Source organism: Triticum aestivum, chromosome 4B (assembly GCF_018294505.1).
Source record: "Triticum aestivum cultivar Chinese Spring chromosome 4B, IWGSC CS RefSeq v2.1, whole genome shotgun sequence".
In the NCBI taxonomy this organism is placed as follows: domain Eukaryota; kingdom Viridiplantae; phylum Streptophyta; class Magnoliopsida; order Poales; family Poaceae; genus Triticum; species Triticum aestivum.
The window spans coordinates 355,829,675-355,854,199 of NC_057804.1; positions in this window are offsets into that span (position 1 = coordinate 355,829,675).

The window sequence follows — 24,525 nt, forward strand, 5'->3', positions numbered from 1 at the left end:
TTACCAGGTTGTCACCTGACCGCTATGTTGAGTTCGTGATCAAGTTGGTTTATTCCTGTAAACCACCCCTTCTCCAAGAATCCGTGTTGGATACCCTGAGCTAGTTGGATAAGCTAAACAACAACTTGGAGAGTTGGAAGATAAAAGCTTGTCCGACTTAGTTCATGTTAAGGGATATCTTTTTGTGTGTGTGTGTGTGTGTGTGTTGAAAAAAGATGATATCTTCATCAATTGGTCCTTGTGAACAATTGTTGGATCTATTATCTTACCCAAACCTTTGATTGAGTATGGGCTATCATCCAATCAGACCAGAACCAACGATATTCGTAATGTTGTCTTACTCGTGGTTGATCCCTCGAGCATACACCATTATATCTTTTGGGTCTGACCAATGCTATCACTTGTTCACTTAACTATGGAATTCCTTTTAAAAGGGAACCCAGATGAATTGTTGTTGTGCCCATTGACAACATCCTTGTCTTCTCCATAATTTTGTTGAACATCAAGCTAGTGTTGGAAACTCGTGTAAGCATTTGCTCATGCTAGCTCACGAAGCATATGTTCGGATGTAAGAAGTGACTTCCTCTAGTTCATGTGCATTTGATGCAAGTTGCCACCATGGACTCGAGAAAGTCAATGTTGCTTCCTCTGGAATCATTGCAAGTCAGTCATGCACATGTGCGAAGAATTCTGTGGTTTGAAGACTTGCAACCTTCAATCTATATGTATCCCTAGCACACCAAGCCACTGATTGATTTGTTCAAGGAGAAGGAGTTCCTTCATAAGAGCTAATCCGGACTCATGTAAGGACTTCGATACCCTCGTTGATGGTTCCCCCTCCTGAACTCGGTAGTGTTTTATTATAAGATTACTTTGTGGTCATGCTTGTCTTGGACAACGTGTTCACATGTTTGTAGCAGAACCAGCTCATGTTTTGGAGCTTGCTATCGTAGTTCATCTTCCGAGAATCTCGCAACGTCATCTCGTCGATTTGTGTTGCAAACTTTCGTTTTTCTTCCTAGACTCGATGAGTCTGGAATATCCTGACACCAACCAGATCTGAATCTCAGGCAGATATGATGGTTGGAACATTTCCCCAAGAACTATAATATTGGTTCCTCGATAACTTGTAAAGTAGATGTCGTGGCCAGCATCACCCAGCCGAAAGACCTATTATTGTAGTATCTTGATTGAAGAAGTTGGCCACCTCCCCATAAGGATTTCGTAGGATTTACCTCCGTAACTGTTCCTTATGGATTCTATTGCTCCCGAAGTCCGACCTTTACTTGATGTTCTAGTTATCAAACCATATCTATGAGTGGGTTACACTAGCATGTCAAGGAGAACATTAGAGGCGGAGTGCTAAATGTCTCTCGGTCGATCATCCAGATTTTCTTTCCTTGGCATTGCCAGGGTGAAATCTGAGAAGGTGTTATCTTCCTTTGCATCTGCATCATCCATCATTAGCCATCATGGTAGTAAGTTGTGTTGCCAGGATCCTTGACACGAATATTGGTAGAATCTTGATGATTGTGGAAATGCTCAAGTTCTTGAGAGCACGCACAAGCGCTACGTGTTATCATCGGCACCAACTCGGATTCCTCTCAGTTTTCCTCGACAATGCTATGACCCTTTCAAAGAGTGAATTCACTCTCTATTATGGGTTCTTCCCCAGTTACCAGAATCATTCCCAGCATTTGCATTCTGTTCCCAGCTTGCACCGCCATTGTGCCATTCTACCATGGGTCTCTTCCATTTCCGGTGATAAGCAAATTCATCCATTACGTTGTCTTCAACAAGGTAATCCACATCATCCAAGTTTGAGTATGCCATTCTACCGACCCCCTCCAAACGATCGCTCGAGAATTGTCTTAGGCTGGTTTAAAGAGTTTCAATGATATCTGAATCAAAAGTAATTCTTTTTGCCACTTAAGATAATAATCTACGAATCACCCTCCTCCAGGATGTTTCGTCGTGGTATCATGGCAATTCAACTCCTCGCTATGTTGACAACCGATCACCACATTCTTAAGTCTGGAATTGTTGTCTACCTAGTGAACCTCGTCACCTGCTCCACTCCATCCCTCTAGAGGTATGCTTCGTCTCTCAGCTTGAGAGATGTTGCTATGACACATTCCGTGAGTTAATCCTGAGTTGTTCGACCTTCGAGAAGACCGATCCTTCTAGAGTCTTCTTCCCTCCATGTCATGTTGACAGGATTTCTCAGAGCAGGATTTCAAGACAATAATGGTGAATGAATCAACGTTCAACTGAAGTGCACCCTGGATCGTGAAGATTATACTAGTCTGCGTTACCCTTCACTTTACCCTACGCTTGAATCTCGAGACGAGATTTTTGTTTAGTGGGGGTGAGTTGTCACATCCCTAGCTTCTGGTAATGCACTAGGCTAGACCTCTTGTGAGCATCATGTTTTATTTCAAATGAAATTTGAATTGAGGATTTTTCAAAGCCTCAGAAACCTCTAAAAATAACCAACAATTAAATCTTCTCAAATGTGTCCAAAAAAATGTTCCTATTATTCCATGGAAATATTGGTGAGAGGTAAAATTTAAACCAATATTTTTGGAGTCACAGAGATAATTATTTTGGTCATTTGATTTAATCCAATAACTTTTTGCTTTGGATTTATATTTAATATATATTAAATATGACTCCAATAATTCTGGAAGTTTGTGAGTGGCTTTGTATATATTTTAGCAAGCCACATAAAAATCTACAGAATTTATTTAAATGATTTAGTTGCTAAACTAAATCAAAACAAACTACAGAAAATAGAAAACAGAAGTAAAATAGGAAAAACAGAGAGAGGGAGGGAAACTTTACCTGCAGCCCACCTGGGCCACTTACCTGTAGCCGGCCCAGCTCCTCCCGCTGGCCCAGCCCACCTCCTCCCCCTTGTCCTCTTCTTCCTCTGCCAGTAGGCAGAGGCGAGGCGTGGCGCGCGCCCGAAGAGCTCCGGCCACCTCCTGCTTCGCCGTGGCAGCTGCCCCGACTCCTCTGAAGACGCCACGCAGCCGCCCGGAGCCGTCCAGCCCTTCCTCTCTTCCCTGGAGCTCTTTCCCCTTCCCTGGCTCTCTCTCCCTCGCTGTTCCCCACCTCACCGGACCGCGCCGACGCTACCGACGAGCACCACCGCGGCTATCGCCTCCCCCTCGTCCTCTCGAGCGGTCCAGGAGCTCCGCCATGACCTGCCCTTCATCTTTGCTGAGACAAACGACGCCGGAGCGCCCCGCAGCGCCGTCATCGTTGTTGCCTTCGTCCTCTGCACCGACAGCCGTCGTCGTCGATTCGCAGCAACCCGACCGCCCCCGACCTCGCCGACGACGCCATCGGACGCGCTGTGAGCACCCGCATCGTCTCCCCCTTCTCCCCTGGTCGCGCCCGCTCTCTACGCTGTAGCCCCACCATGGCCGAACCTTCGCCGCCGCCGCACCCGTCGCCGGTGATGCTCCAGTGACCATTTGGTCCCGGGCATGCGCCCAACGCGCTCCCCGCATCGCGCAGAGCCTCCGTAGCACTTTGCCGCGCTTGTTTGCGCACCGTAGCCCCATCCCCACTTGCACCCGAGCTTCGGCCGCCGCCGAGCTCGTCGCCGGCACCACTCCGGCCACTTCCCGGCCGCGCCACCACCACAGTTGGATGCGGACGAGCGTCCGCATCCCGAAGCTGTGCCCCGCGCGCCAAACCGAGCCCTGTGGGCAAAACCCGAGGCTCGCCACCGCGGCTGGCCTCGCCGGCGTCAAGCCGCCGGTGGGGTTGACCACTTGACCACGACGGGACCCTCCCCTGTGTCCATGACAGGTGGGGCCGGCCTGTTAAATAGGTTAGGATTAGTGTTAACTAAAATTAGTTAGACTAACAGACACTGACAGTGGGCCCCGTAGCGGGTCAAAGCCCGAGTCAACGCGGGATTAGCCCCTGTGTCACTGACGTGTGGACCCCACACGTCAGGTTTGACCCTTACCGGCCCCTGTTGACTTGCTGACGTCATGCCGACGTCATGCTGACGCAGTAAAGTATTTCTGGAATTAAATAAATTAGGAAATGATTTATAATTCCAGAAAATTGTATAAACTTCAATAAATCATAGAAAATTAACCGTAACTCCAAATTAAATAAATTATATATGAAAAATTATCAGAAAAATTCAAGGAATCCATCTATACCATTTTCATGCATGTTAGAACAACTTGTAGCTGCTGTTTAGCACAAATCAATTAAATGGCATTTGAATAATCACATATGGAGTTTGAATTTGAATTTTATATTCAAACCAACTTCATTTAATCTGGTTTTAGTTGCATTAGCTCAAAACACATTCATTTTTGCCATGTCATAGCATGCATCATATTGTGCATTGCATTGATCGTGTTTTTCTGTATTTGCCGGTAATTGTCCCCTCTCGATAGACGTGTACCGACGATGTGATCGATGACACCGATGAAGAGCTATATTATCTTCAGAAGTGCCAGGCAAGCAAAACCCCCTTGTTCATTCCGATACAATCCTACTCTCTCGCTCCTGCTCTTTTAATGCATTAGGACAACACCGATTCATCTGTTACTTGCTGCAGTAGCTGAACCCCTTTATCCTTTGCATGACCTGTCATTGCCACAGTAAATAGATGAAACCCACTAGCATGAGTAGGAGTTGTTTGAGCCCTGATGTGCCTACTCATTCATGCTTGTTTGTCATGCGTGCTACTGCTTAGAGTTGAGTCAGGTCTGATTCATCGAGGATGAATCAGAGGTGTGTGAACATATCCTACTATGTGTGAGCTAAGTGTGTGAACACGATTTGGTAAAGGTAGCGATGAGAGGCCATGTAGGAGTACATGGTGGGTTGTCTCATTGAAGCCGTCCTTAGGAACTGAGTTCTGTGTTTGTGATCCATGACTCAGCTACTACCATACATTGGGCCCTGAAATATGACCCCGCTCGACTTCTTAATCACCCTTGTCCTCTGTCCAGGAGTTGCAAGTAGTTTCTGGTGTTTGTAGTATGCTGGAGGCCGTGGACAGCGCTGACCGTAGGGGTGGGCTGTGATGCGGTAGGCATGTGGCCGGGTAAACCGGGCGCCCGTTTGGTGTCACGGAACCCTGTTCACATCGTTTGGGGCTGTGAGCGAAACTCCGGCCGGATCTCCTCATGGATGGAACCCGAATAGGCGATAAACCTGGACTAGAGACTTGAGTGTTTAGGTAGGTCGTGGTCTACACCCACGTCGGCTTTCGCTTGAAGTCTGCCGAGCACATGTCGTGTGCAGACGCTAAGTGGTGGAAACATGTATGAAGAAGTACACCCCTGCAGGGTTAATATCATCTATTCGAATAGCCGTGTCCACGGAAAAGGACTTCTGGGTTGCTTATATCAGTTCATAGATAAGTGAAAGTGGATACTCTAAAATACGCAAGATAAGCGTGAGTGCTATGGATGGCGTTCTCGTAGGGAGACGGAAGCGGATCCATAGTGGTGTATTGATATGGTGAATATGTGGACTCGTGTGCGCCACCTCAAAAGAGTTGCTTGCAGTCGTAGTTTAGGATAGCCACCGAGTCAAAGCTGGCTTGCTGCAGTTAAACCCCACCATCCCCTTGTTGAAAATGAAGCATATGTAGTTAGTTCTGATGTAAGTCTTGCTGGGTACATTTGTACTCACGTTTGCCTATTTTATGTTTTGCAGAGAGACTTCAGTCTCACTAGTAGTTCCGCTTGGACTTCGACGTTTAGCTTGATACCTCAGCTACGATCTTGTGCCCTCGGCAGGATCTGATAGATAGTCAGGCTTTTCAGCCTTTTTCATTTATAGACGTCTGTACTCAGACATGATAGCTTCCGCTTGTGCTTTGACTTGTATGCTCTGAGTGTTGGGTCATGAGACCCATGTTTGTAATATCTCGCTCCTCGGAGCCTAATGAATAAAGTACTTGTGTCGTAGAGTCATGTTGTGATGCTTCGTTGTATTTGCACATATCGAGCATATTGTGTGTATGATTGAAATGCTTGGTATGTGTGGGATCTGACTATCTAGTTGTTATCTTTAGTAGCCTCTCATACCGGGAAATGTCTCCTAGTGTTACCGCTGAGCCATGGTAGCTTGCTATTGCTCTGGAACACTTAGGCTGGCCGGCATGTGTCCTTCTTCGTTCCTGTGTCTGTGCCTTCGGGGAAATGTCACGCTTTGAGTACCGAAGTCATGTTAGCCCGCTACAGCCCGGTTTACCGGAGTCCTGCTAGCCCAGTGCTACAGCCCGGACCCATTTGCTGATGACCGACACGTTCGAAGCTGGGTCATGGATGCCTGTCCCTGTAAGTCTGTGCCACTTTGGGTTTACGACTAGTCATGTCAGCCCGGGCTCTTTATCATATGGATGCTAGCGACACTATCATATACGTGAGCCAAAAGGCGCAAACGGTCCCGGGCAAAGGTAAGGCGACACCCGTGGGGATACCGTGCGTGAGGCCGCAAAGTGATATGAGGTGTTACCGGCTAGATCGGTGTGACATCGAGTCGGGGTCCTGACAGGTACCCCAAAACGGCAGACTAGCCCTTGAAGAACTTGATGGCCGACTGCGCTGTCACCTTTCTCACCGCTTCCACCTCTAGCTACTTTGTGAACTTGTTGATTGCAACGTACAAGTACTCAAAGCCCCCGACGACACGAGGGAAAGGGCCCAATATGTCGAGACCCCAGACCGAGAAGGGCCAGGAGAAAGGGATGGTTTGAAGGGCTTGAGCTGGTTGATGAAGCTTCTTTGAATGGAACTGGCATGCTACACACTTGGTTACTAGTGGCGTCGCATCCTGGAGGGTAGTGGGCCAGAAGAAACCTTGCCAGAAAGCCTTGCCAATAAGGGCCCTCGACCCTATGTGGGAGCCACATATGCCTCCATGCATCTCTGCCAACAGCTCTAGTCCTTCCTCCTGGAAGATGCACTTCAATTTCACACCATTCGGTCTTTTTCTGTATAAGACATTGTAAACGAATTGGTATAGAGCAGACCGGCGGGCTACTCTTTCTGCTTCTTCCTGCTCCTCGGGAAGCTCTCCTTTTTGGAGGAATCGGATGGTGTGTTGTGCCCATGCCGGAGCCCGTGGCTCGACGACAAGGACCAAAGGCATCTCTTCTGCCACAGGAGCGGCCATCTCTACGGCCATGGCCTGAGGCCCTGCCAGAGTTGGTTGCCCCGCGGCAGGATCGTCATCCACGGCAACATCTTCGCCAACGGCTCTGGGGAGCTCGGTGGGGAAGTACTTGTCGGGTCCTAGCTTCCTCCGCTTGTTCTGCCCGGTTGATGGTTCCACAGATGGTTGAGTTAACCGAAGAACAAAAGTACCTGGTTCCACAGGTAGGTTGATGGCAGCGCGCTTTGACAGGTAGTCGGCGATGGCGTCTTCCCTCCGAGGGATGTGCTCTGCTCCTATACCATCAAAGCGCTCCTCCAGTTTCCTCACTTCATCCACGTAAGTTTCCATAAACGGGCTTTGATAATCTTTGTTGATCTGCTTGACGACGAGCTGTGAGTCGCCCTGACGATTATCTTTTTGACTCCAAGGTCCGTCGTGATCCTGAGACTGGCAAGCAAGCCCTAGTACTCAGCGGTGTTGTTAGTTGACATATCCTGGGGAAAGTGCATTTGGACAACATACTTGAGGTGCTCTCCGGTGGGTGCGGCAAGCAGCACATCAGCATCGGTGCCTTGCAGCGAAAAAGCCCCACAGAAGTACATGATCCAGTTGCGGCTCGTTTCCTTGCTGGGGAGAGCAGTCTCATGTACCTCTTCATCGGGCGTCGAGGTCCATTCTGCAATGAACTCCGCCAAGACTCTGCTCTGAATCGTCGAGGTGCTTTTGAACTTCAAACCAAAAGTCAACAGCTCAAGGGCCCATTCCACGATCCTCCCCATTGCATCTGGGTTATGCAGTATCCGATGCAACGGGAGGCGGGTGACCACGGTGATCTCGTGCGCTTGGAAGTAATGACGCAACTTCCTCGAGGACATAAGGAGGCCGAAGAGCATTTTTTGCACTCCTGAGTACCTCGACCTAGCCCCTGCAAGAGGGAGCTGACGACGTAAACTGAGTGCTGCACCATTTTCTTCTTCTGCGCCACTTCATCTGGTTGCGCGGGCCCTGTCGCACTGGCATCAGCCTCTGCCAGGGACTCGGTCTAGCCGGGACCGAGCCATGCCGGGGAGGGTTCCGGTTCGCCATGCATTGATTCTGCCACTGCCGCTGCCTCTTCGTCGACCTCTCTCTGCGCCACTAGTGCGGCGCTAACCACCTGATTCGTTGCCACTAGGTACAGCCGCAACGGTTCTTGTGGTTTGGGTGCAACCAGCACTGGGGGTAGAGGAGAGGTACTTCTTCAAATCTTGCAGCGCTGCCTCGGCCTCCGGGGTCCACTCCATTAGGCCCGTTTTCTTCAAGATCTTGAAAAAGGGAAGGGCACACTCCGCGGACTTGGAGATGAATCTGCTCATGGAGGCAACGCAGCCAATGAGCCGACACACGTCTTTGATCTGTTTAGGTGCCTCAATCTGCTTGACAGCCTTGATCTTGTCTGGGTTTGCCTCAATCCCGCGGTGCGACACAAAGAACCCGAGAAACTTGCCGGATGGGACACCGAAGACACACTTCTCAGTGTTCAACTTGAGGTTGATCTTGCGCAGGTTCGCAAATGTTTCCTCCAGATCTTGCACAAGTGTTGCTTTGTCCTTGGTTTTGGCGACTATGTCATCCATATAAGCTTCCATATTTCTATGTAGCTGGGACTCAAAACCAATTTGGACTGCTCATGCAAAGGTTGATCCAGCACTCTTCAACCAGAAAGGCATCTGTGAAAAGCAATACGTACCACATGGGGTGATTAACGATGTCTTCTCCTCGTCTTCTTTTGTCATGAAGATCTGGTGGTACCCTGAGTAGGCGTCGAGGAATGATAACAGGTGACACCCAGCCGTGGAGTCAACAATTTGGTCGATGCACGATAACGGGAAGGGATCCTTTGGACAAGCCTTATTGATGTCTGTGTAATCAATACACAGTCTCCACTTCCTGTTTGCCTTGCGCACCACTACCGGGTTGGCCAACCACGTTGGATGGAGCACCCGCCCCCCTTACCAAGCCTGCCGCCTCTAGTTTTCTGATCTCCTCCGTGATGAACTCCTGCCTCTCAAGAGCTTGCTTCCTGACATTCTGCTTGATGGGCCATGCATGAGGACAGACAGGAAGATGGTGCTCAATCACTTCCCTGGGAACGCCGGGGATGTCGGAGGCTTGCCATACAAACACATCGATATTCGCCCGCAGGAAAGTTATGAGCTCGCTTTCCTATTTGCCGTCGAGGGTGGAGCTTATGGTAAAAGCTCCCCCCATGCCGTCCTCCTTGACGGGCACCTTCTTGGTCTCTGGTGGTGCAGCTCTGGACTTCTTGGTCTTGCCGGTGGAGCCCTCTGGCACGTCCTCAATGGGAGTGCAACCCCCCGAAGAGGTGCGCTTGCCAGAGTGGGTGCGAGGGGTCTCGCCGGTCTTTTTCCCTCCCGGGGATCCGTCGGCAGGAGCAGGTGCCTTGGCGGCAGCTGCTGCAACTGCTTCCCCGTAGAGTTGGTCGGCGCCATGAACTTGGCTAGCGCCGGGCGGCCGAGGATCCCATTGTAGGGCAAGGGTTTCTCGGCTACATCAAAGACAATCCTCTCCGTCCTGTGGTTCAGCTCGCTTCCGAACGTCATGGGCAGTGTGACCTTTCCCTTCGGCGGGCTCCTCCCCGGGTTGACCCCATAGAATGTGGCCGCCTCCTCGAGGTCTCCATCAGGGATCTGCAGCGTCTTGATCACAACAGGCAAGATCAAGTTCAGACCGGCCCTGCCGTCAACCAGCATCTTCGTCACCTTGAGGTTGCGGATTGTTGGTGAGACCAACAATGGCAAGCACCCAACCGCAGTAGTGCGGTCAGGATGGTTCTCGGTGTCGAAGATGATAGGCATGCTGGACCACTTCTTCGGCTTCCGTGCATCAAACGACGGCTCCACCGCTGAGATCTCACGCGCCCACTGCTTGAGCTAGCGGTGGGACATATGCAGCGAGGCGCCACCATCGACGCACATGGCTTCTGTGGCTTTCTGGAACTCGTGGTCGCCAGACTCATCGTCCTCGTCATGATCATCGCCTTCCAGCTTCTTGTCGCGGCCCCGGGCGGGCCTCTCCTACTGATTGTCTTTCCCGCGGCGGCGTCCTTCAACACCATGCTTCTTGACGGATCCCTTGGCACCCTCTTGGCCCTTTTCCTTGTCCCTCCGCTCATACTCGGCTTTCTGCTTCTCAGCCAGCAGCTCCACTTGCCGGCAGTTCTGGAGGTCATGGCCCTTGGTGCGGTGGATCTTGCAATACTGCTTATTGGAGCCCCCTGGCTTATCGGCAGCCGCTAAGGCCCGGCAAGCGGCACACCCAAAAACTTCCTTGCCGTGGTCACTCGCCTTGGGTTTCTTGGTGGCGCCGGTATCGTCGGACCCCTCGACAGCAAGCACGGTCTTGCCCTTGCGCTTCGTGTTACGGAGCCGGCCCTTCTTCGCCGGGGTGGCGGTATCATCCGTGGAGTCGGTTTCCGCATCGGCGTCTTTGCCGGGGTACTTTCTTCCATCTTCAGCGCGAGTGCATCCATCGGCCAAAACGTAAAGTTCGGCCACATCCTTGACCTTGTTCGTCGCTAGCTCCTCACGCATCTTACAATTGCGCACATTCTGATGGAATGCACTGATCACGGCGGCAGGATGAACGTCGGGAATGTTGTAATGCACTTGGCTGATCCTCTGGATGTACTCGCGCAAGTTTTCTCCTTCCTTCTGGGGGATGATATGCAAATCACTCGCCTGGCCATGAGCTTTGTGGCCTCCCGTAAAGGCGCCAACAAACTCATGAAATAGATCCACCCAAGAAGAAATGGAGTCCACCAGCAAGTGCATCAACCATGACATAACATTGGGCTTGAGTGCCAACGAGAAGTAATTGGCAAGCACCTTATCATCGCGGGCCCCAGCAGCTTGCATCGTGATGGTGTAGATGCTGAGGAACTCCTACGGGTGAGTCTTTCCATTGTAATTCTCGCCAACGTCGGGCTTGAACGTGCGGTGGGAGGGCCACTTGAACTACCACAGCTCACGGGTGAAGGCCGGACAACCCACCTCGTAGGGTAGGACACCGTAGCCTCCCGGTGCTGGGTGGTCCGTAGTGGGCCCTGCCCACCTGTCCGACTGGTGGCGCGCGTCACGCCGATGCTCGATGGTGGTTCGAGCGTCTTCATGAGCTCGCTCCCGAAGAACTTGACGCTGGTTCTGGTGGGTTCGCGGGTCGAACAACGCTATGGAGATATCATCACGAGTGTCATCGCGACGGACCGACACCCGCAGTGGCCAGGATGGAGGAGGGGAGTGCACCGTCGCCGCATCGCCTTCGGCCAGACCTCCGTTGGCATGCGGTGGCTCCACAGAGGAACAGCCTACGGGTCCTGCCGGCCGCAACTCGTCATTGTTAGCGATGCCGACGAGGCTCCGGATGGTGGCCCTCCATTCGTCAAGCTTCTCCGCAGTGGCAGGAAAGTCGAGGAGCAGCTGCGTGCGTGCTAGGGCTTCTGCTGGGGTGCGCGGCGGCGAAAGCTGTGTGGACCGCGATGCACTTCGACTTCTAACCGCGTTATAAGGAGCCCCATCTCGGCCCCGCAGCCGTCCGCCACCTCCGCCAGCACCTCGGCACGCATGCTGGCCCTCCTCATCATGTGAGCGGCGCATGGGGCTCTTCCCAGGGCGGCACCCAGGGTCACCAACAGGGCGGCGCTGCTCATCACGCACGACCTGAGAGGAGCATGCCGTGGGCGCCAGTGTTGGTGTCTTAGAGGTCGCCGCGCCGCCGTCTGGCGGCACAACGACGCCCCTAGAGGGCCCTGCGCCACTTGTCGGGGGGCCGACTCCGTCTCTGCAGTCTGCGACGCGTGGCTCGTCGCTTGGCATACGAACGATGCCGCTCACCCAGCCTAGACTGCCAGGGTGATGTGGATGTTCACGGGCCGCGCCACAGGTTCTCTCCACGACTGGCCCGCTACTGGTCCGCGCCGGTACTGGCAGTCCGGTCCCGGATGAACCGATCGCCGTGGTCGTCTTCTTCTTAGGAGCCATGGCGATGAAGAACTGCTAGGCCAACTACTAGACCAGATTCTCACAATTGCGCCCCCTACCTGGCGCGCCAAAGATGTCGGTGGGAAACGACACCTATGGGATCACAAGAATCCCTACTACGGTTGCGGTGCGCGGTGTTGTGAGAAGAGCAGGATTAGCAATCAACACAAGGATCGTTTACCCAGGTTCGGGCCACGAGGATGCGTAAAACCCTAGTCCTGCTTTGGTGGATTTATTGAGTGTTCTTGATCTCTTGAACTAGCTCCAGTGGCTGCATGGTTCAAAAGAGCCGAATCCCTCTCCAGTACGCCATGGGCCTCCTTTTATAGTCGAAAGGGGCTGCCACAGTGGCACACAGGAGGTGGAAAGGCCTACAGTGCTATGAGCTTATTGCTCGTATTACAGGAGAAGGCACATTTAATGCATAGCTTAGGTGTCCTCTTGCTTTATCGGGGACAGGAGCGAGGCCCGTCCCGTCCGTTGCTGCTCCTCCTCACTTCGACACGCGCCCTGGCAAGTGATGCATACGGCGCCATGTAGGCAGGCAGGCGTCTAGCGAGGGAAATTATCACCGTAGAGGTCCTTACTTTGATGGTACTAACTTTGCTAGTTGGAAGCATAAGATGAAAATGCATATTCTCGGACATAACCCCGCCGTTTCGGCAATTATTTGTATTGGCTTTCAAGATGAATTCTTTGATGGGAGAGAGCCATACCGTGAAACTAATGCGGAAGAATTGAAGATGCTGCAATACAACGCTCAAGGTTTTGATATCATCTTCAACGGATTGTGCCCCGAAGAATTCAACAAAATCAGCCGTCTTGAGAATGCAAAGGAAATTTGGGATACTTAGATTGATATGCATGAAGGTACCGAATCCGTCAAGGAATCCAAGTTGGATGTGCTACAAAGTCAGCTTGACAAGTTCAAAATGAAGGATGGTGAAGGTGTCGCTAAAATGTACTCTAGGCTTGCTCTTATTACAAATGAGATTGCCGGCTTAGGGATTGAAGAGATGACCGACAAATTCATCATCAAGAAGATCCTAAGAGCATCGGGTGGAAAGTATGATACCGTGTGCACATTGATCCAAATGATGCCAAACTACAAGGATCTCAAGCCAATGGAAATCATTGGAAGAATTGTTGCTCATGAGATGTCACTCAAGGATAAGGAGGAACTTCACAACAAGTCAAGTGGTGCTTACAAAGCCTCAACTGAAGCCCCCACATCATCAAGTGAGAAACAAACCTTCAATGAAGAATTGAGCTTAATGTGAAGAACTTCAACAAATTCTACAAGAGTAGAAGCAAAGAAAGAAGCTCCAAGTCAAGGTCTTATCATGATAAAAGATCTTCTAGTCAAGAGCGCAATTGCTAGAATTGTGGGAGACCTAGACACTATTCCAATGAGTGTACGGCACCCTACAAAACAAGAGAAGATTCTCCAAGAAGAAGAAGCAAAAGATAAGAATCACCACCAAGAGAGAGGAGGAGTAGAGATGATCATTATGAACGAAGACCCTCACGGAGAAGCAAGGATTCGGAAAGGAAGGACAAGTCATCAAGGAGCTACACAAAACAAAGACATCAAGCTCATGTTGGTGAATGGGTATCCGACTCCGACTCCGACAAACACTCCGAGAGAAGCTATCACTCCGACTCCGAATATAATCAAGATGAAGGTGTTGCCGGTCTAGCACTTGTGTCAACCAACTCCTACGACATATTTGATTTACCAAATGAAGGAATTGGAAGATGCTTCATGGCCAAAGGTCCAAAGGTAACACATCCTGAGTATGTTGATTTCGATAGTGATGAAGATGACCTGCTTGTGGATGATGATTTACTTGTTGACAACTCTAGTGATGAATACTATGATGAAACGTTAGTTAATCATGCTAATCAAGATAAAACGAATGACAATGATAAGGAGAAGATTGAGCTTCTAACTAAAGAACTAAACAATCATAAGTTGGCTCATGAAAATATCTTCGAAGATCATCGAGAACTTTTAAGGGCTCATGAGAAGTTACGCTTTGAAAAGCTCAATCTTGAGCAAGAGCATGAGTTCTTAAAAGCAATCAATGATGATCTCCGTAAGAAAAGTTCTTCTTACATTGCCAAGAGTTTACTCTTATCTACTTACATGCCTCAAGTCAAGTCTAGTAACAAGTACAAGAAAGATACTTCCTCTAGTAGTAACAATAATAATCTCAATATCATTGCTTCTAGTAGTTCTCTTGATTCCACTAATGATTCTCTTAGCCAAGTCACACTTGAGCAAGAAAATAGCTTATTGAAGGGAATTATAGAGAAAGGTGTTTACAAGAGCCTTGCCGGGAGTAAGCAATTCGAGGAAATTGTATGCAAGCAAGGAAGACACCGGAAGAATCAAAGTGTTGGTTTTGAACGAAAGTTCAATGCCAATGGAGTTGAGTGGGAAGAAGATCAATACCCCAAGATGAAGTTTGTTCCTCAGCAAGAAAATTATGATCCTACTTCCTTCAAGGGAACACAAGCACAAAAAATGATCTTCCACCACAAGATCACAAGAACAAAGGCAAGGACAAGCTTCAAGAAGAGATTGATGCATTTGAAGAAGCACCTAAGGCCTCGTTCAAGTGGATTCTCAAGACTACGTCAAGTTCTACTTCATCAAGTACAACTACAACTCCAAGGATTCCCATCAAGATGATGTGGATCCCGAAGAAGAAGAACTGGAGAGTTCTTGAGGGTGACTCCGCCAACATTCTTCACTCATATCATTATGGAAAGGACAAGTGCAATCAACTTCCACATCTTGCACTAGTTCAAGGGGTCACAAACCCTCATGTTGGTAAGACAAGGGACAAGGTAATCTAATGATTTCATAGACATCATCTTGTGTGTGCATCACTCTATGTATATGGATATTCTTGTTTGTTCCTTGTGGGACTAACCCATGTAGGTAAGTTGAAAGTGCAACTCACTCCAACGGATTGCTCCAAATGATCTACATCAACATTGAGCATCCACATCTTTAACACCTACTTGAAGTCATCATCGACAAAACCCAAGGTTAGTTCATCCCTCTAAGGGGGGATCTCACATCTAGGGGGAGCTTAACTCTAAGAATTGAGTCAAAGCAACTCTATTGGTGTGAACACATCAATGCATTATGTAAAAGTGGTAACCCCACATGAGCTTAAACGATGAGTATGACCTATGATCAAATGTTCTCATTTGACTCCTAAGTCAAGATACTCATATATAGATGACCTAGTCATCCCCAAATGTTTGATAGATGCTAGAATTGGTTGTGCATGTTTTGCCACATATCTAATTTGCCATCTTATTGAGTGAGCATGTTGGCGCATATTTTACTCATTCAAGGACATCCACTTTTTGTTTTGATTGATTTGCCTCTTTTTATTTTTGCCAAGTGGATGGATAAGAACCTTCTCTATCTATCTATGCTTTTCTCGTCTCAAACACTATTCATGCTACATCACAAAATTTAATCAAGTCAAATTCGAACCACTCTGTGTGAGGAGCACTCGGAGTCCCCGATTCGTCATAGACTTAAACTTCCAAAACTTCTTTGTGACTCTCGGTCTGACCGATTCCTCCATTTCGGTCCTACCAAGATCATTAAGTCGATCTAAGTTTTCAATCTCGGTGCAACCGATTTGAACTTTTTGGTCACACCGAGTTGCTGTAACTGTACACAGTTATGCATCTCGGTGCCACCGAGTTGTTCCACTCGGTCACACCGACAGGGTCAGGCTATATATAGTCATGGGCAAAAATTTGGAAATTCCTCCGAACCCCTTCGCCCGCGCAATAGCTTGATCTGCCTCCAAGGTCCCCGGATCGTCTCCTCGTCGCCAGCCGCCTCCTGTCCCTGGTCTCCGCCACCGTCAACGAAATTCAACCCCGCCGTTGCCGCCGTAGCGAGTTCATCGCCGCGCTTGGGTATGGACTCAATCACTGTGCTATCCTCATCTGATTCCTAGCACATTGTGTTCTTATTGATTCTTGCCACGATTGAAACACTCCTATGTAGTCAATGCAATCCATAGATTAGATGAGATTCAAAATTTTAAGGTTAGGTTTCCGCCGAAACCATCTCGGACCAACCGAGTTGAAAAACTCGGTCCCACTGATTTGGTGTATGCCATTGCACTAGTAACTCTCGGTCTGACCGAGAATTGCTAATCGGTGAGACTGATTTTAGGACTTTGTGAAACCCTAGCAGTCTCGGTGCCACCGAACTTTGACTCGGTCCAACCGAGTTCATCAGTTTAGGTTCCAAAACTGCTTCAGTATCACCGAGTTTGAAAATCGGTTGATCTGAAATGCTTTCTGTGGAAAACTAAAACTGAATTTTTGAATTGTTCTTTTGCAAAAATCTCTGCATTTTGTGATACTCATCCACTCTATCTCATCTATAACTCTTCACAGGGTCAGCAGTCAGTGTTTGCAGCATGTCAGACCAGAGTGACAGCCAGAATAGGTCAGAAGAGCAGATTGACAAAAGTCAGGGCACTAGTCCCTCTAGCACTTCAGATGAAGGCAGCAGAATCACTCCTAGCAACCTGCCAAAGGCTGCTACTAGGCAAAGGAAGAAGAGAACTTCAAACTCTGAAGATGAGGATTATAGAGCTGAAGATGATGAGGCTACTTCCAAGAAAGTGGAGCTCAAGAAGAAGCCCAGCTCAACTGCAGTAAACCCAGGCATGAAGATTAAAAGGCCAGCAGGAAGACAAGCAATGTCCAAAGCCAGAGTCTCCACTCAAATTCCTTTGGAATCCAAATCCAAAGAGCCTGCTGCTGAAGGAAAGAAAAGGAAGGAAAGGGTCAAGAAGACCATAGCCAGAGTTGTTGGGCAACCTTCCATGATGAGGAAGAAGAGGTTGCTGCACCAGCACCCAAGGCACAAAAGCTTATGGGTGATGCTATTAGATCAGGGGCAGCAACATCAAAGCCCAAGGAAGCATCCAAAGCTGCCCCCAAGGCCAAGCTTGCACCAAAAAGGAATACCAGGAGTATTCCAGCTGCTGAGAAGAACAAGGCCCCAGTGCCTAATGTTGCTGATGAGGAAGATGAAGAAGGACAAGTCCTAAGGAAGCTCAAGACCAAGATACCAGACCACAATGATGCCCATCCTGTGGCTGAGGACATGAACATCATAAGAGACTCAGGGTTGAGGCTATGGAGGCTGACAGATCCATATGCCTCAAGGAGAAGAACTGGTGTTGATTACAGGGTCCATACAAAGGAACAATAGGACTTCTATGAGACAATCTTGTTGGACAAGAAGCCCATAGTATGTGATATGAGGTGGGTTGACTGGACCTATATTAAGGAAAATGAAGAGCACTATCCTGGAGTGCAAGACAGTTTTGTTGCTTGTGGAGTTGCAGATTATGTTGGGCAAAAGCTCACAAACTGGAATGATGAACTTATCACGCAATTCTACTCCACGGCACACTTCTATCCAGATGGGAGGATAGTTTGGATGTCTGAAGGTACAAGGTACCAGTCCACTGTTAAGGAATGGGCACCTGGATGTATATGCCAAGAAGAAGATGGAACACAATTCCATGGCACACATGTACAAGGAGATCCCAGACAAAGCTGTTGAGACACATATGTTTGGATCAGTCCACTTTCTTCTGTAAGGGCTGCCAACAATCAACTGCATCCTAAGTCACACTCTATTTCCTAAGTCTGGTGACCACAACATGATCAGAGGGCATGCAATCAACATGTTGTATTTGTTTGATGTGCCTCAGAAATTCAAAGTCATGAGCCTTATGGTTGAAACCATTAAGAGGACTGCAGCAGATCAGAAGAGGAGCTGTCGATATGCCCCTCAGATTCAGGAGTTGATTAACTCAAAGATCGGAACAGGCAAATATGAACATTTTCCACTTTATCCAGACTTTGAGTACAATGAGGTTGTCATGAATGAGAATGATCCATCATCTGTACATGCTCAAGAGAAGAAGGAGAAGGCAAGGAAGGAGAAGGCTGCCAAGATGCCAACTCAAGATGAGGCATCTGAGTATTTCTTGAAGAGCAAGCAGGAGCAGATTGGTTACTTAATAGCATCAACACTGAGGATTGAGAAGGGACTGGCCACCCTCACTCAGAATCAGGAGAGCTTGGAAAGAATCATGGAACTCAAATTTCATGATCTTGATGTCAAAGTAACTGAGATTTAGTCAGTTGTGGAGCAGCTGCAGGATGACGTGTAGGAGAGGCAGGGCAAGACTACCACTAATGTGTATGCTAGAGTGCCTAGAGCCTAGAGGTCAGTTGCAGTGCCTATGACAGACACTAGAGCAACATCATCTGCACCAGCTATAGCTCCTACAGCTCCAGTGCAACTAGCTCCAGCATCAACTCCAGCACCCTCTACTTCAACTGAAGCCTTCGTTCTTGGAGTTATCCGGACACCACCACCTGAAGATCAAGCCTGAGAGACAACCTAGCACTATGCATTTTCTATGAACTTTTTGGTAACTTGTTGGCAAAGGGGGAGAAAAATGTATAGATCATAGGCTTCGAGAGAGAGAGAGAGTGTGTGTTGCTTTTGTTCTCTCTTGATTTGGTGGTTAAAACTTGTTTGCTTCTGATTGCTTGAGATACTATGCTATTCTTGTGAGACATTGATGATCATGTGTTTGATCATAAGCTACACTTATGCATGTTTGATGATATTTTCTTATCTATCCTATGTGATCATTCACCTTGCTTTGTGATGAGTGCATGTATTCAATATTTATTATTTTGAGCTCTCCACCAAGATGTATGTGACATGGAAGAGTAACCCTTGAGCCAAATTCCTTGTGCATTTGCAGTCCAAAGCAAATTTTAAACTATGCACAAATTTAGGGGGAGCTCTTGCTTATCACATACTTCTCAAAGCGACAATGTTTTTCAATCTTATTATCATTTGTCGAAGCTTTGATCTATATGTTGTCATCAATTACCAAAAAGGGGGAGATTGAAAGTGCAACTATCCCTAGGTGGCTTGGGTAATTCATAACAACATATAGCTCATTGAACTAATGCTATTCCAAGACTATTATTTCAGGAAAGCTCAATGAATGTCATGGCATGGATGATCAAAGTGGATCCCTCAAAATACTAAGGACAAAGTATTGGCTCAAGCTCAAAAGCTCAAGACTCTTCATTTTATATTTTAGTTATCCAAGATCACATTGAGTCTATAGGAAAAGCCAATACTATCAAGGAGGGATGAGGTGTTGCTTAATGAGCCTCTTGCTTCATGTGCTTAGTGATATGCTCCAAAACCCTCAGCTACTTTCTCAGATCCACAAATGACCTAAAACCTAAAGCCAAAATCGGTCACACCGATTCTTTCTATCCAGCGCCACCGATTTAAAAAGTCATAGCCACTGCCACAAACCCTAGGCAAATCGGTCCTACCGATAGGGATCTCGGTCTCACCGAGATGGGATTGTAATCTCTCTGTTTCCCTTCGTAAAATTTCTGTCAAACCGAAGTGAGCGATCGGTCCCGCCGAGATTGCAATGTAAACTCTCTGTTTCCCTTTTGTAACATTTCGGTCTCACCCAAAAGAGCAAATCGGTCCCACCGAGTTTACCTGACCAACTCTTTGGAAAGCTTATTACCATTGATCGGTTGTATCTTTTTAAATACAACTCCCATTGAATTAATTCTTTTTCCTACCTCTCTCAAATATTGTCTAGTTTATTTTAAGATTTATTTGAAAAAATTTCAAACAACTTTTTCTAATATTCTGTTTTTGTGTGTTAATTCATATATATTCTTTTAAATAGGATTTTTGGAGATTTCAAGATGTTTTGGATGCACCCTTCTTTCCCATGACCTGAAGGCAAGCATTCTGAACCCTGGTGTAATTTTTGTGTGTGTGGTTTGACTCGGTGACAACACCACCGCGACACGAGCATACGTCATTTTATGTGAGGAAGTGATCCTACTCATGAGTGCATATTAATGATTTTTATGCTGATGAGTTGATATGGAAATCACCGTCATATGCCTTTCATACATACCGGAAGGGAAGCCGGAAAGGCCTCTGTCTTGGGTAGACGCGGTCTTGTTCCTAGTCCTCCGTTGAGAAGGTCGTGTCCGGTATGGCATGAGGGGTATGTCGCGTGCTGTTTCTATCTGTTGTTTGAAATATATGCATTGTTATGCTAATCATGCAGGTAATATTACAACCTCCTGAGTCGACCGTAGATTGAGTCTTGTGCCAGTAACCCCCATACTTGCTTCGTACTACAACTAGTCTCTACAATAAGTAGGGTACGGTTCAGTAAGTTGTCAACCCCTTTCCTAGCACACACCGTACAGAGAGGCCATGGTGGAAGATACTGGAGGCATCCGGTAGTCATGCCACCGGGTCCGGGAGCATGGGTGTTTCGGTTGTAGCCGAAGGGGGTAGCTTCCCCAGTTTTGCACGTGGTATAAACTTTGTGATCCCATGTTACGTTGAGGTTGTAGCCTCCCCACTTAGAGTTTTGCTAGACAGGTGTCGTGGGTTATTCCAGACACATGTGAGTTAAGCTGGTGTGTGCAAGTTAGGTGTGTTTTCAACAAAAAGACCGTAAACGGAATTAGTCCCGATGGACTAAAGAAATCCGTTACTCGTGGGTAAAGAGTACACCCTCTATAGAGATTAAACCTATTCGAATAGCCGTGTCCATGGTTAAGGATTACAGTCTAGGATGGGTCAAGTGTCGGTCTTTGTGTCGGTCTTCGGAGGAGAAACTGTTAAACCAGAACATGGATTGTGACTTGTGACTTATGATGATTATGATTATTATTTTTGTGAACTAACCCGTGATATTTTTGGTATTATCGAATATCCCTGGGATGGTTTTACCTCCGGGATATTCATTGTGATTCTTTTATAAGCCCTTTATGTGGTGTCGCTCAGACGCCCGACTGTGGCATTTCTTTTAAAGCCCTTTATGTGGTGTCGCTCAGATGCCCGACTGTGGCATTTTTAAGCCTTTTGGTGTCGCTTAGCCCGACTGTGGCATTTCTTTTAAAGCCCTTTATGTGGTGTCGCTCAGACGCCCGACTGTGGCATTTCTTTTAAAGCCCTTTATGTGGTGTCGCTCAGACGCCCGACTGTGGCATTTCTTTTAAAGCCCTTTATGTGGTGTCGCTCAAACGCCCGACTGTGGCAATTCTTTTAAAGCCCTTTATGTGGTGTCGCTCGGACGCCTGACTGTGGCATTTCTTTTAAAGCCCTTTATGTGGTGTCGCTCAGACGCCCGACTGTGGCATTTCTTTTAAAAGCCCTTTATGTGGTGTCGCTCAGACGCCGGACTGTGGTATTTCTTTTAAAGCCCTTTATGTGGTGTCTCTCAGACGCCCGACTGTGGCATTTCTTTTAGAGCCCTTTACGTGGTGTCGCTCAGACGCCCGACTGAGGCATTTCTTTTAAAGCCCTTTATGTGGTGTCGCTAAGATTCCCGACTGTGGCATGTTTGTTGTTTATTTCATAATTTTTATATTGCTATGTTATTACATATTCATAATTAACATGCTCGTAAGCATCAGAGTTTTATTTATCATTTGTGACTGACGTCATGAGCATATAATATCTTTAGCACATCATTGTCATATTACGCCTGTGTTCATAATGTTTGCGAGTACATTCAAAGTACTCACTCGCTTGTCCCTGGCTATTGTCTTGGCCAGATTTTTCTTGCGCGGAGAAGAGCAACCATGCCGATAGTCCCGGAATCTATGCAATGGTGATAGCAGCATCGCGAAGATAGGAGTTAACATGGTCAGCTGTTCCTGTGGGAATTGGAGATCCACAAACCGCTTCCGCCATCAACCATTAGAAACCATTTGTTGTACTCACAGGCCAGAATGGTCTTGTACTATATATTTTGTATTTTGCTTGGAATTTTTGTATCAAGTTAGTGCCTCATCAGCTAACAGTTATCCTGGAGCTGGTGAGCACAAGGGCCATTTTCTGGAAATTAATACCCGGAGAATCGGTCCCCACAGACTTGGTACCAGAGCCAGGCTGACCATTGGCTAATCCTATCTTAGCCAGGTCAGATAACTTAGGTAAACCAACCTATCAGACCCTAACCAAAACCCCAGTCAAGCTTCCCGTGCAAGATAGCCACGCAGTGATCCCGACACTTTGGCAGTCGGTGCCCAACCTATCAGCCTAGCCTATCAATCACACGCCAGTGATCGATGGCAAGAATGTCTCATTCGCAAGCATGCGAAGGAAGACTCCGTTCCCTTTTCTATAAAAAGGGCACGCTAACCTCAACCCAGCCCCGCACAGCCTCTTCCCCAACCTAGCCACAATGCCTGGTCCCATATGCACAATGAGACCACAGCAACCAATCTTGGAGGTTTCGTGACCATACTCGCAAACCTCACCCGTCGTGCCTACGCGTTAGAAGAGCCCCCAGAATATGTTGTGTACCAAGGACCCATGAGCGGTGAAGACCGCCAATTCTGGGCCACTGTACACATCTACGGTAGGGGTCTATCGCCAGAACGCCCCTACAGGTTCACCGGAAGAACAACTTCCTTCGAGCCACAAGGCATTCAGCTAGCCGCTCGAGAAGCTATAGTTCAACTCCGGCAGTTGTCGCTCAGAGTTAACTATCGCTCATTCTACTACTACCCCAGGCATGAAGGGTATGGTAGACACCCCCAAGTTGCCAACGGAGATCACGAGACAGATCCCGTGTTGTTGCACCTAGTGCGCTATGTAAGTGCACTAGAGGCATTGTTCGATCAAATCACTATTGATCTAATCGCAGCTCGAGGAGAGCTGGTTCGCCAAGCCCCGGCAAGCAGGGAAGCCGAGTCTGACACTGACAACCAAGTCGTGCTGTTTGGACACCCGATCGAGAGCCTGAGGTCAACTCCAACCAGCGGCCAAGGTGTCTTGATGACCCCAGAAGTGCTTCGTCACCTTTTGGGAGCACACTCCAACGGGATTGTGGCCAACAATCCCCGCGATGGTCATCATCGCTACCCTGACCCTGCAGTTCCTCCACCATCTCCGACTAATCCCAACAGTGAGACACGTGGAGAAGCCTCGACATCCACCAGGCACGCCCGTTTAGAAATAAACGAGGTAGACTAAGCCGTAGGGGTAGTACCGAGTCTCAGTGTATCCCCGCTTTGTAATCGTGTAACCTTGTATATTAACGCAGCCTGTCATTGTGCCTATGTTTAAATAGTAGCCTTGCGTAATTGGTCAGCGCATAGTTGCACATTTTCCAAACACAGCTACCAAAACCAACCCCGACGACACCCACAGTAACACGTCACTTTATGAGATATGTGTATCTCTGACACTGACCCCGACCTTTGGAGCTAATCTGGCAGATTTTTTATTACCTTTCACCACGGTAAATAAACCAACCCAGATGCTATATAAGAAGGCCACCTTGAGACCTTACCCAGCAACCCTCACCTCGTGCACCACTCTCACAACCATTTCTTACCATGCCGAGCCCTAGTATTTATCGGAGAACCCTAGATGCAACCCCAGGTAGCTTTGTCAAAATATTGTGGGACTTTACCTGCAGTACCATGGGTTCTACCCAGCCACCCTAGTACGAGCTGTTCAAATCGAGAATCACCCCTTCCACCTCGGAATATTGGGCAGCAGTACACATTCCTCCCGTAGACCCCAACCAAGATCCAACGGAGGTTTCCTTCGTGGGGAAATCTATGCCGACTCCACGCTTGGCCATAGAAGCTGCTGCGAACGAAGCGATTGCTCGTCTTTGATCCGCAGTACCCTATGCCCGCGAACGAGGGTATTATTACTTTCCGAGCCATGCAACGCCCGGGGGAGTAACATCTTTCCCCGGTGGGCGGATTTAGAGAGACCCAGTACTGGCCAACCTCACCCAGTACATCATCGCTCAAGAACATTTGAACCAGCGAGTGATGGATTATCTCCAGAATCTCACTGATCTGAATCCTCAGATTGCCATTGGCAGACCACTGAGGCCCAATCCGGAGAGACGCATACATCGACTGATCAATCCCCTTCCTCCGATAGAAGAGGAGTGCATTCCATTGCCAGAGACATTTTCTTGAGACCCTGTCCAGTTACCTTTCTCATTTTAGACGCCACTGCTGTGTTTGTTATTTCAGCATTTATTATTACGTTGTAACTTATGCATGGTACCTCGAATTTGTGCGACGAGTCGAGTATTTAGTTTCTACTTTTGTGAGTGGTTTTCTTCGTGAGTAACCTGTGTAACCACGAAAATCCTGGAATGAGATTTATTTTTCTAGAATTGCTGCATCTTTTATCCTCTCGCTG